Below are 13,930 nucleotides of genomic sequence, written 5' to 3'. Positions count from 1 at the left end.
TCTTGCAGTGGCAGTATGGATTTGTGCTCTGTACCCTCTGGTTTTTGCTGTAGCTGGAGGAAGGGATTTTCCGTTGCAGTTTTTATTGAGCCGAGATGACAAAATAACAAGTTTCAACGATGTAAGTAAGGTGAGGACCTGTCACAGGTTTCAGTCTCTCAAAGCGGATCTAATGCGCCGAGAGACTTGTGCGGTACCCTTTGGTGCCGTTTTGGCTTTGTGGCTTTTAGCAATACTCGACTCTCGCTGGAGTCGACAGCCATGTTTTACTGCACTCCTCTTTGATGACAGCAAATCCATTTCACAGCGCGGAGTTTCTCTTGGTTTTAAAGAAAAGGAAACGACTCGTTTTACAACCGTTTGCGCACATAACCACTGCAAATATACATATGCTGTTCGGAATGAAAGGCACTATATGCATAAACTGAGTCTGCAAAGAGGCGTGATAGAATCCAGACACCGTAGGCTTGTTTTTACACCTATAACTGAACCGTAAATGCAAAAAAAATCTGCAGTTCTGCTCAAATAGCTCATCCTTCTTGAACAGAAAAAGATATTCCTTCAAAGCAATGTCTTGTTGCTGCAGTGAGGTACTAATATCTTGGAGTTAATGACTGGAATTAATTGAACAAACAAGGTTCCATGCATCTCGACAGCCGCAGGTGAGTTTTTTGGCAGGCAGTAGTGTAAGTGGTTGGCACTACCACCTCTGGGTGAAGGGGTTGTATGGTCAAATCCCTTTTGGTGCCCTTGAGTAAGGTTCTTATATTAATTTGCTGTAGGCAAAGCTACCAATTAATGGACAGACACACAGGCTGAAGCCACTGCTCCCAAGCAGGGTCACGGGGAGCCGGAGCCTAACCCGGCAACACAGGGCATAAGGATGGAGGGGGAGGGGACACACCCAGGACGGGACGCTAGTCCATCGCAAGGCACCCCAAGCTGGACTCGAACCCCAGACTCGCCAGAAAGCAGGACCTGGCCAAACCCACTGCATCACTGCACCCCAGTTAATGTATATTATTTGGTAAATCAGTCACTTTGAAGAAAAGCATCAACTAAATAATAACAAATAACAAGGACAGTAATATAAGTCATCCTCCCCTAGGCACTGTGGTGGTTGACTTAGTGAGAGTATAGCAGGTCCCACAAAGGGCTCTGCTGTTGTATCCTTGAGAAATAATTGAGTTACAACCGATGTCGTGAAAATACGTTATTAGAATATCTGAACAGCATTAGATACGAAAGAGCCTCAGCTCAGTAAATAAATATTGCAAAGTGAAAATGAATGGTGAGAAAAAGGAGGGAAAACCCAGGACTTCAGTGGCTCTGGAAGTTTTTAGAATAACACACAGAATATGTACTCGCCCCAAACAGAAACTTTAGCGGTGGAGTTCGAATCAAGCAAACTGGACCGCTGGGGTTTGATGCCGTTGGCAAAAAATTTCATTTTCGTGTTCTCAGTCCAAGAGGTTTTGAGACTAAGAGGTCAGAGGGCTAAGTAATGACTAGTCATCTGGAACAGAATATCGACAATTATCTGGTCCCAACTGGCTCCATTACTTGCACTCTGCTGGTGTCATCAACAACAAAGTATGAGAGCAGTTACGCGGCTGTAAGACCGCAGCGATGATAATACGCCCTTCGGCATAGCCCAATTTACGTCATTTCTCGTTTTTCTTCGGGACCATGATGAGCGGAGACAGACACGCATTGACGAACTACAGTGGGAATTCAAGAAAAAAGAAAAAAAAGAAAAAAAAGAAAAAAATTTTAAAAAAAAGGCTGACCCTGTCAGAAGCATTTCTTATACATTCCTCTGTCTGCAGGCTCCTGGTTAGTCTCGGTCAGTGCTCTCACTGTGGGCCTCGCTTTTATTTTCTTTCCATGAATCCAGCCCGCTTCCCCTTTTCTTTGGCATTGCCACACAGGATGGATTCTTTCCAATACTGTCACAAGGTCTTCCCGTGAAAAGAGAATTCTGTCATCCATTGTCCTGTTGACGCCTTCCTTTTTCCCTCCTTCCTCAATATCTAGCCTTTTCTTGTACGTGTGTGTGCGTGTGTGTGTGCATATGTACCTCAGGCAAAAAAAAAAAAAAATCACAGAACTCTGTCTCTGGTTCACTTCTTTCTAAACAAGTGTGCTGCACAGAAAGTTCAACCCATGTCCAGAAATAATATGTGATCTGCTGCACCATCGGCAGGACCGACCAAAGACGGATGCACTTTGGACTAACCGCTTGTGCAAACATTAAAAAGCCTCTGGAAACACCCTGCGACCTGAAAGCAAAAAAAAAAAGCAGTCGTGGGATCTGGCCCCGAACCATTGCTTTTTGTTTACACCTGAAAGGTGTTTCCTCTGGAAAAAATGCAGAATGATGACTAAATTCCACAAACTTGTGCTCTGAGTTTCTGCAGGTAATTAGTCACAGCACCTTCACCATTCGCTCATGTGCTTGTAATAAACTGCAGCTTAATTTGCAGGAATCTCAGTGCTTTTAACTGCATGCTGCTCCAGCCGGTCATGCTATAATGGGGGGTGGTATGATACTAGGTGGAATCTGGTTCCAACCTCTGTTCCAGCTGCAGCAGCATTAAATCAGACTTAGTTCACTATTTTGATTTAGTGTTAAGCATTCTGAGTGTAGGGGGGCGCGGTGGGTTGGACCAGGTCCTGCTCTCCCGTGGGTCTGGGGTTCGAGTCCCGCTTGGGGTGCCTTGCGACGGACTGGCGTCCCGTCCTGGGTGTGTCCCCTCCCCCTCCGGCCTTACGCCCTGTGTTGCCGGGTAGGCTCCGGTTCCCCGCGACCCCGTATGGGACATGCGGTCCAGAAAATGTGTGTGTGTGCATTCTGAGTGTAACAACTCATAAGAAGATTATAACTAATACTATATAGTTGTAGGGCACCAGGGGGCATAATGGTTAAAGGCCTCACCCTGCAGTGATAGAACAGGATTATTATTATTATTATGACTCAGCTATACTACTCCTGGTCAATATATTCGCTCAGAATTGAAACAGTATGAACTACACAGCTGTTTAAATTGGTAAATAACTGTATTTTATGAGCGGGGAGTGGGGATGCAGTGGGTTTGGCCGGGACCTGCTCTGTGGTGGGTCTGGGGCTTGAGGCCTGCTTGGGGTGCTCTGCGGCAAACTGGCGTCCTGCCCTGGTTGTGTCCCCTCCCTCCCGCCTTGCATCCTGTGTTGCCACATTAGGCTCTGGCTTGCCGTGACCCCCCCCCACCTTGGGACAAGCAGCTGTAGACATTGTGTGTGTGTGTGTGTTGTATTTTATGTTTATGTAGTTTAGTTTGTGCACAAACCTAATACTGTTTGCTGCCTTGGAGAAGGGCATCAGCTAAATAATAGTTAGATTATAAAGGCTTCAATACCTTGAATAGATGCATGTACATATGTATTCAAGGGATATAAAAGGACATTAATTCCTATGTGTTGAAGTGAATTGTTCAAAACTGTTGCTCCACCTCTGATGGAACATGACCTGGTTGCGCACGGCTGTGATGCAAATCACATAAAGTTCCAACACTAAAACTAAACTGCACAAAGAGCTGAATTCATTTGCAATAGGATATGTTACATATGAAACACACAAGACTGAATGAATGAATGAATGAATGAATGAATGAAATGTTTGTGTTTTCTGTATACTGCATATTTATGACATATTATATATAAATATGAAATATAAAAATTGAATATATACCGCCTGGATGTACTATATCATATATTTATGTATTTCGTTATTTTAAAAACAATTACTGACGCTTGAACAAAGGCTTTGTTATGGGAATTAGATGTGCTGACTGAGGCAGAGCTGGACTTGTTCTGAGGGATTCAAACAAAAGAAGCAAAAAGACATCCAGGTCCCTGTCAACAAACCCCCCCCCAAGATTCAAGTGCTTGACTTCATCTCTGGTGGATCTATATGGCCTGAATAAATTCTCCAAAAGTAACAAATGTCCAGATATATTCAATTCTCCCCAGACATCCCACAGAGCCCTACATATTGCTCACGATACGTTCTTTATTATAATGGGCCATAATACCATTTTCCAGTTACCAGGATTTTCAGTGTGCTTTAGTGTTATGGTGTGAGATTATTGTTCATGCAAATAAGCCAAGTCTGCAAGAAGGAATTTTTAAAAAGCTCATTAAAACTTGGGAATAGAAATTATTTTCTAATTCATGTTTCGGTCATACTGGCACCCCGATAAGTCCACTGTTCCAAGAACGTACGAGTCACTTAGTTCCTTATATCCATCGGCTTGATACCATCTGAGCTTCGGCACCGGGCTGCTTTTTGTGCCACTTCTGTTATTTGCATGTCCACCGAGGTTGAACTATCTCTGAATTGTGAACAGGGGAGCACTTTATGATTTGAATATTTAATTTACTAGAATAAAATAATGTGCGTTTATTCGCCGTGTCTTTTGTTAAATGGAATTTTATTCAGATGATGGAGGATTCAAACCCCGGCGGGCAGAGCCTGATTCATTACTGTGCTCTGGAGCCAGATAAGGGCAGTGGCCTCTGACAGTCTAAGGTTAAAGAAAGGTTCCTGGTGCCACATAGGCCAGCAACTAGGACCCAGGTTCAGCACAACAATTGGACCGTTGTTTCTCCTGCTTTGTCAGTGCAAGAACCACCAGCGGAGTCTTGCCCAGAGCCAACCGTGGCCTTAAAGTCATCATGGGAGCCAAGTTTTGCTGGTTTAGGAAACCATGCGTATGCTTGTAAAACCATCTCACTCCATCATCCTGCTCGTAGCTTATGAGATCAGTGGGGCTTCTGTTCAAGGTTCTTTTTGCTTCTGCAAGCCTTAAAAACTCTCAGCGGGTACGAGGAGGGGTTTTGCGAAACTTCGGAAGGTGAGTCCTCTTAGTTGTGGAGTGTTGGACTGAACATTTATTAAGCAACTTCTCATTGGCTTACCAAAGGAGGATCGATATGGCCCTAATCGTACATATTTTAATAGGCTATGTCACGATGTGTCATTAAATCGAAAGACGAATTTACGATGCACAGAATGATGGACATAGCGACTCTTTTTCTTTTTTTTTTTTTCAGAAACCTAGAAGTGACATTTTGAACTTCAGGGTTACAGCACTGCAGACAACGACACAAAATTCGCACATTTAAAAAAAAAAAGGCAATGTGAAAAAGTGCTGAAAAGACTAATGTAATATTTTTGCCATGATCCCTGTGCAAGATTTAGGCATGACTTGAGTGGCTGGTGGGAAGTCTACACTGTACTGTGATTTAGGACTCATCCGAGAGCCTAGAATCCCAGGATCATCATGGATGAGGCACATGGAATCCTGGACGAGCAGGGTCTAATTCTACTAGACTTTACTACGATTTTTGTCTCCACCACAAGGAGAGCTCCAGCCATATGTACAGACATGCCTGTAAATATACTGTATGTTGTTTAGGCCAAAATATATATACTTTATATCATATACTGTGAGGTGTACCTTCAAATCTCAGTCAATATACAATATTTAGCTCATTATTTTGTTTTGTACTTTCACATCTTGGTGGATAAATGCGTTTGCATGTGTGTGCGTGTGTGTGTGTGTGTGTGTGTGTGTGTGTGTGTGTGTGTGGGTGTGTGTGCCTGTGTACAGTTGTGTCAGCCTTTCACAGTCGGAAGCTCTTTCGCACAGGAGGGCGTCTGCTGGAGTGGCAGGTAGACACATCATCAGAGCTTGGAGAGCAAAGACCTTGACACATCACTGGGCTCAGTAGGTTGCTAGATCCATGTTCTGTCAGAGCAGCTGAATCACTGGTCCTGTCGTGATGTTAACCAAAAGCTAACATCTTCAGACTGTAACGCCACCCCCCCCGCCCAGCTGAAAGGCTGGCTTTTGTTCTACGCTAAGAAATATTCTTGGGTCAGTTATTGGCTGAACTACAATTCATTTATTTGATCAATATTTGGTTCAATTTTAATTGATTCCATTATCCATGCTTTGAATTTTTTTTTTTTTGATTTTGGTCCCATATACCCCCTCGGGATAAACGCTCTGGTTAATGAAATAATGTAGAATTTGTTGAGTAGGCAGAGGCACAGACTCTGGCCTACAGATGATCTATGCTTTCCAAGAGCGGCATGTTCTCTCTCAAAGGTTTCAATTACTACAAGGTGTTGGGGGTGGGTGGGACGAACCATGGTCTGTTATTAGTGAGTGCAAACTGCATCGTTGGCTCTCCAACCCACTGTGTATAAGATCTGGCAAGGAAGTATTTGGAAGGTAAAAGATATTAATTCGCCCACGAAAAAAGAATGCGATTATTTCTTAATCTCAGACGTCACTGTTAATGTGAGCTGACGAAAAGTTATGGTTACAATTTTTGGATTGTGTCCTATGGGCTCGGTGCCCTCTTACCCCCCCATCCCACCTACCAACCCTCATACCGCAAAGTATATTCTTCAAATTAACGTTATGCAACAATCTCCTGCGCTTTTCAGAGTTTCCCGGCCAACCTAACGGAATTATTTTTTGTGCTTTAATATCCTTAATTCTGTTGCTCTGAAAACACATACCCAGTTTTCCAAGTGTAAAACATTAATAAATTAAACGTAATTTAAATACAATATGTTGCACTTGTCAGCGAGGGGAGTTGCTGTTTTCCTGATTGCCGTGGTTGTTCCTTTTTTGAATAGACTCAGGGATATACAACACGTGGAGTGGTTTTATGCCCTTTTTTTCAGAACCTTTCATTTTTCTAAAATATAATTCTTGATAAATAAAATTTTATTATGCACCGGGTTCCTCTAAGGTTGTTATTGCTTTCAATATGGCCTTCAAAGCCACCATAAATGTCAACGAAACATCAAAGAGACTTAAAAGCATTTTTTTTAACCATCCCTTAAAACTTTGTAGAACCAGAAATCAGGCATTGGGCCTCAGTGCTCAAGATATTCCTTTGTATTCCTGAGTAACGCAGATGCCATTTCTTTTCAACTTCTGTGGGCATATGAATGAGATGGTAAAAAAAGGAAAACTGCTGTCAAGTAAAAACGTGGTGAAAGATGGAAAGCGGCTGGTATTTGTTCTTCTTTGGAACTCATAGTCGTTTGGTATTGTTTTGTGAAAGAAAAGTTCTGTGGACACATCTGTTACTCGTGGTGTTTGGTGTTGCTGGAAGTTGTTATAGAAACCCATTCATCCATCCATCCATCCATCCATCCATCCATCAACCTTTCATCAATAACCAAATGCCCAATGTAGGGTCACAGTGGTCCAGAGTCTATCCCAGAAGTATGAATTGAGAGGCAGAGTACACACTAGTCCATCACATAGCAATCACACACTCTTATTCACTTACACACGCACTCATGGCAACATAGAATCACCAATCTGAAACTCATGTCTATGGACTGTGGGAGGAAACCAGAGCAGCAAGAGGAAACCCACACAAGCATGGCGAGAACATGCAAACTGATCTGGATTCCAACAGAAGTCCAAACCTGCATCCCAGAAGGGGATGAGACCAGCGCTACCAGCTGCAGCGCTGTACTGTGCAGACATTCGATATGTATCAGTTTCTGCAAGAAATTAAGACAAACCCAGCAGAAGGTTTCTTAGACATCCCTACACGGTAACCAGAATGCGACCAAGCCATTCCGAATCCAACATACTGTTCCACTCCTGTCATTTTGCGTCCCAGAGGACACCACACACAATCGCTGCCCATGTGTCTTGCTGCTCGGTGGTGTCCAGGACGAGTTATTCACTTTCTCCTGCAGGCCAGGTGCGGTCCCTACAGACCCATAGATTACTCAGACTATTTACGTTTTGTGCACATACTTTGTTTCAATGTGCTTTGCTAAACCCATCCCTAATAGGAACCATGAAGTCTGTCTCATTGTCTGGAAATTCATTTCCATTGGACTGGAACATAAACAACATTAGGGAGACAGAAGGAGACCATTGGGGAGATGGAAAATGCCATTAATCATTAGTCAATCATCTCTGGAAAATAGAGTCTGAGGTCATAAATGCATTCTGCCATTTTTTTAGGGATATCTATGCGATGGCAAGGATTGGCTGAGCAGTAATTAATATCCAAGACACCCAGCATTAGGGACGTAGATTAGACCTTCCTCGGATACCGAGTGAAGCAATGCAGGTGCTGCATCGCTCACGCTAAGGTCAGCAGCAGTTCCTCACCTTCTGAGGTCCAGCTCTCAAAAACGTTTATTAACCGTTATGTAACCGGTTCCTTTTCCAAGGAAACTTGCAAAGTTAGGTTTATATACTGAGCAACTTACAATTATTCACCTACGAATGCAAAAGAATCATTTTTACCATATCAGTTTGAGGAAAGTCAACTGATCAAGGACAATGATGCTACAACAGGAGGTGGGAGTCGCACCAGGGTCAGGGTGGAGGGTAAGAGCTTTCCTGGCTGTATGCTGTCCCATAGCATAGCAATGATGGTTGTTACTCATAACATGCAACTCAAAATGCTCATCAGTAAGCTGATAGTCCAACCAAATCTGATTTAACAGGATGTGGTGACAACAACAGCAATAAAAATAACGACAATGAACATTTTTCTACAATAAAGTGCCATATGAGACCTTGCCTGCGAATGGCATCCAAAGCAATGTGAAATATACCCCACTTGGCCATTAAAGACGTCTGGATTCAACAGGCAGCTCTTTAAAGAAAGTGCACAATTCAAATTGCACTCAACCTGCATTAATGCCTTCTGACAGCACTAAAGGAGCCAGTCAAACACAATCCGACGGGAGGCTGCAGAAGAAGTTTCCTGTCACTGCTGTTCTATTGGAAGCCTTGTCTCGTATTTTTAGCCGCTGTTGCACAGTGAGAAAATCAACAAAAATACGCGCGCGTAAACGAGTGTGACACACAGTGTCAGAAAATCACTGATTTGTGTCTTTTTTTTTGAAAGCCCCCTGTGTTTTGCTCCAGAGGTCCACTGCAATAACATATTTCCAAATGTGACATTTAATCCATGCAAACAAATTACCAGGGAGGCCTCCTGCTCCGACGGCACAGTATTTATAGAGCTGGGAAGTGTTAGGCAGAGCTGGAGTAATACATCTCTCTGTCTCACACACACACACACACACACACACACACACACACAAAACACACACCGCAAAGGCTATGCAATGACTATAATGGCTGTTTTTTTACATTTTGCGTTAGTGTGACTTGTTGACACAAAATAATCAGTACAGACACTACAGCTCTTACTTCCTGTTTTTAATGACTTTTTACAACTATCTTTGAAATTATTGTCAATGTCTTACGGTTGTTATTATTATTATTATTATTATTATTATTATTATTATTATTACGGGAGAGCTGGTGCCTTTGGAGCCACAGGTTGCACATTTGATCCCACCTCTGGCTGTAGCACCCATGAGCAGAGTACTTACTCTTAAACTGCTCCAGTAAAATAACCCAGCTGCACAAATGGGTAAATAACTGTAGGTAGACTAACACTGTAAATTGCTTTGGAGAAAAGTGTTGAATGAATGTATTATCATTATTATTATTATTATCCTTGGCTGACAGGATGGTGTTTGATCAGCTCACTCAACGTTTCCAGCCTTCGGGGTGCCAAACAGAGAGCGCGAAGAGGATGTTTCCCATCCATGGCAGAACAGAACCGCCCAACCGCTATCCCCACACCGTCACCACATGTGACAGAAGAGATCCTGAAAGCGGACAGAGCGCGCAGTGCATTCGGAAAGAAGCGGACCGGTGAAATTCAATGCCACGGCTCTGAGCGCATTGTTACGGCTCGACGGCCCGACGGCAGGGCGGTCGTTAGCAGGCTCGGCAGGCCCGGCAGACCGCGTTGCTCCGGGGTCTGAAAGATGTGGCCGGGTGGGGGCGAGGGGCAGTCGAACAAAGGAGAGGCCAAACGGCTGCCTGTCGGTCAGGCTCTGAGCGAACCTAAGCCACGCTGACAGCTGATGGATCTGCTTCCTGGGATCGGGCCCCGGGGCGGGGAGGCGAGGACCTGGTGCTGCACTGTGCGCCGCCGCTGGAACTCTTTTCCTCCGTGTGTCAAGCGTTTGTACAGCCAGTTTTTAATTGAGAGTGTCAGATATCTTCAAATTAATAAATAACGAGCTCTGTCAACAGAATTAGTCGTCGAGGATGCGCATGCAGGGCCGTCGCTCGTCGGGAGGGGATGCTGGTGACCATCGTGGGGGCCCACACCTGCAGAGGGCCCACAAATATTCCAGTAATAATTAATTTATTGAGGGCAGCAAAGCAGTATTCCCCAGAATTCTTAGCTGCTACTCTGTGTGTGTGAGGGGGGCTTTGCTGACCAAATTTAATGACTTAGTATGAATTAAGTGTATTTCACATGTATTTCAGCTGTCTGATCAATTTATTATTCACCTTAAAAGCACAAAGGAGCCCCACACACCAGTTTGCAGCACCCCATCCCTGTGAAGCAGCCTCCCCGCATCTACAGAGGAATAATTCAATACAACAGGACAGCGGAAACCCGCTGGATTTCGGTGTTTCATGGTCTTGCAAAGTGTTTGACAAGGTATTCTCCTTCATCTTCGGCTGCCTTGGTCCACATGAAAACCATCCGCAGCATTGTGCGTTTTGATGTTTAGATTTTTGATGTGAAAATAAAGATGATAAAATGGCCTGAAATAGTGGTTAATTGTTGCTGAAATATACACAGCAGTGCTTTCAAGTGTATTAAAGGCATCAATAAATGACAGTTTTAAAGACATGTGGTCGGGCTGTCGCCTTTAGATTTGATTGCTGAGGGGGCAGGCTGCTGCAGCAGTAATAAATATTAAAATAATAAAGAAATATTAAAATTAAATAAGAAATTCGCATCTTGAATATAGATATTTAGGTTACCTAGCCATGGATTGAAAATTATCATGACCTAATAATGACCTTAATGTCACTGACCTTTAATTAAGCTATAATCATTATGATGATGCTACAGTTGTTTCGGGACAAAGATCACATTTTTTTAAATATAAATATCCATATTATTCCATTCTGAATGAAAAAGGGAACTTTAGTGGAGCTCAGTGGGGGTCACAGACATTTTTCCTTTGGAAAACCCAACAGAAGAGCTCTTACGATGCAAGTATCGGGCCAGATGGACTGCTGGCGTAAGGGGACCTCCCATGGACATGAAGGTTGGGTTTCTCTCAGACCACTTTTGCTCATTGTTTGTTAAAGGACATATCTATTTTTTAATAAATCGTATATCATATGACCAAGGGATGAAGAATTTCAGTCATCGCCCCAACCTGTTTTTGGCAGAACACCTTTCGTTGGAGCAAGTTCTTGTTTTATGAAATCTGCTTTCTTCCCCATAAATGTCCTCATCTGCAAAAAGTTGTGCCTTACAACTCAAAAATTAATTACGGCACAAGTATCGTCATAGACCATAACCCATAATCCGTAGTGAAGTCCAGCCTGTCCTTGCAGACGAAACGTAAAATGTGTCGACAATGTACATGCGTCAGACGCTGCGTTTGACTTCACGCTCGGCGCTGGGCTGCTTCTGCAAACACATCATCGAACACGACGGAATACATTATTCACGACTGTATGCACAGCTCAAAGTAAAATAAGTTCAACAGCATCTTATTAAAGATACATATAATAGAGAAAGCAATCTCTAAAATAAATTATGATTCACTTTCATAGTGAAGACATGTTTAAACACCCTTTACTTCAGTATAATAAATAAATAAAAAATATAAGATAAAATAAGATGAGATAAGATACTTCATTGTCACTGTATGCAATACAATGAAATTCCATAAATATATAAATAAATAAATAAATAACGAGCATGAGCGTGTGTGGCTGTTATATTTATTTGCAAACTACATCAACATGGCTTTCAGACACCCAGCTGCCTCGAAAAGGCATTAATACTTAACAGAACATGATTCTGCATGAGCTTGCGTCTAAATAAAAAATATTAGACATAGTTATAGCTGACAGCTGTTAAGAGATACGTTTTCCCGGTGGCTCTCGGGCAATGATGAGATGAAGCACCAAGTGAGGTAGTGAGGGATGCAGGGGAGCCATGCGCTCAGAACACGTCTACAGTTTGCTGCTAAATGAGGTATTACCGTACTCTTATAATGTCAGCCACAGCCTGGTACATAAAGAGAGCTCTTGTGAGTCAAGAAATGCTTTATTTTTCATACCAAAGGGCAACTGTGATTTGCAATGAAAGCATTCTTCACAATTTAAAGTAAGTAACCAAACTTCCATATAACTAAAGTGGGAAACGGAAAAAAAAAAAAAAAAAAAAAAAATGTCCAAAGCGTCAACTCGGCAACGCAATCTCAGAGCCGGGGCCTGCGGCAATGAGTCATCCTCGCCGACTTTCCGTCATCTCACTCGGCAGCGGTGGGAAAATAAATAAAAAAAGAAAAATCACGGACCTCCAGAGTATGACTGACAAGAAAAATAAACTCGGAGGTGCTTTTATTCCGCGAGACGTCCCAGCGCGCCGGTCCGCCGGTAGTCGGAGGTTTCTGGGAGCCTCGGCGCTCCCGAGGGCCGGTGCAGAAGATGCGACGTGACAGTGTGGGCGCCGTCGCGTGCGCCTCAGTCACTGAGTCAGTCTCCGAGCGGGAGTCTCCGAGCGCTTCGAAAGGGGCTGCCGAGGTCAGGGATGTCTGCGTGTGCTGCGGGTTCAAGTGAACGTGGGTGATGCTGGCGCTGCTACATTTGAACAACACTAATCTGAGAAGAGCTTGGAAAAAAATCTGTGCGATATACAGCAGGACAGGGGAGCAGAAGCTCTGTGGAATCGCTGGACCTTCAATGGCTGGCAAATATATTGCAGGTGGTGCAGCAGCGAGAGATGTTGCACCTGGACTCGGACTTGGAAGTTGTAGGTTTACATGTCTCCTTCTGCTGCAGCACCCTTGACACTTACCCGGAATGAATACAGTAAAAACTACCTGGCCGTATGAACGTATAAGTCAAGTCAGGGTTGTCCTTATTAGATTATTGTTTATTATTTATTACAGCACTAGGTTTCAATACTAAGCTATTTACATCGATTTACCCGGGGTAAGTAACTTGATCAAAGCTACTTCATCCAGAGCAAGGGTTCGAACCCACACTGCTCCAATTGCAAGATGACAGCCCTACCTTCTGCCTAAAAAAAAAAAAAAAAGAGATTATTCCAAGGGGTCATACATTAATTGCAGTACAGGGAGTGCATATGAGCAGTCGAGGTTTTCAAATGCAACAATTCAAGCACATAAAGCTCCCGTCTGATAGCAAGCGAAATATTAAACTTAGTCACGTATGATTCATCTGAAATAAATGGGGCAGAAATGATTTCATAGGTCCCGCACATCAAACAAAGTCACAGTCAAGGTTTGTCTTTTTTTCCTCTTTTTTTTTTTTTTCTAATGCCGACACTCGGTATTTTATTCTAACAGTATGGATGAAAAAGCAGAACTGCAGCAAATAATGTCATATGCTGTTATTCATCCTTCGGAGTAATTTCATAACGAAGCCTCGCTGTTTATGAGATGCTTTTCACTCAAATTTGGTAAAGACGTCTGCTGCTCATGCTTTAAAGGCTAACAAAGCCAACCCCTCATACACACACACACACACACACACACACACACACACACACACACGCACAGACACACACAAACCCACACTCACAAAAGTCAAAAAGTAATTTCCTCACGAAGGTCATCTGCAGTTGTACCTCTTGGCATTTCCATTATGACTACCCGCAGTTCTGCTGATGATCTCATACGCCGCAACTTGATTGGGCAATCCAGAGGATGCAGCGATGCACTTTGGGATACGGTGAGGGTGGTAGCCTGCGCCTGAGAAATCCCACCAATTCTCTGCCAACCCAAACCTGGGTATTG

This window comes from Scleropages formosus, chromosome 5 (assembly GCF_900964775.1).
Source record: "Scleropages formosus chromosome 5, fSclFor1.1, whole genome shotgun sequence".
In the NCBI taxonomy this organism is placed as follows: domain Eukaryota; kingdom Metazoa; phylum Chordata; class Actinopteri; order Osteoglossiformes; family Osteoglossidae; genus Scleropages; species Scleropages formosus.
Note: the sequence above shows the minus strand (reverse complement) of the source record.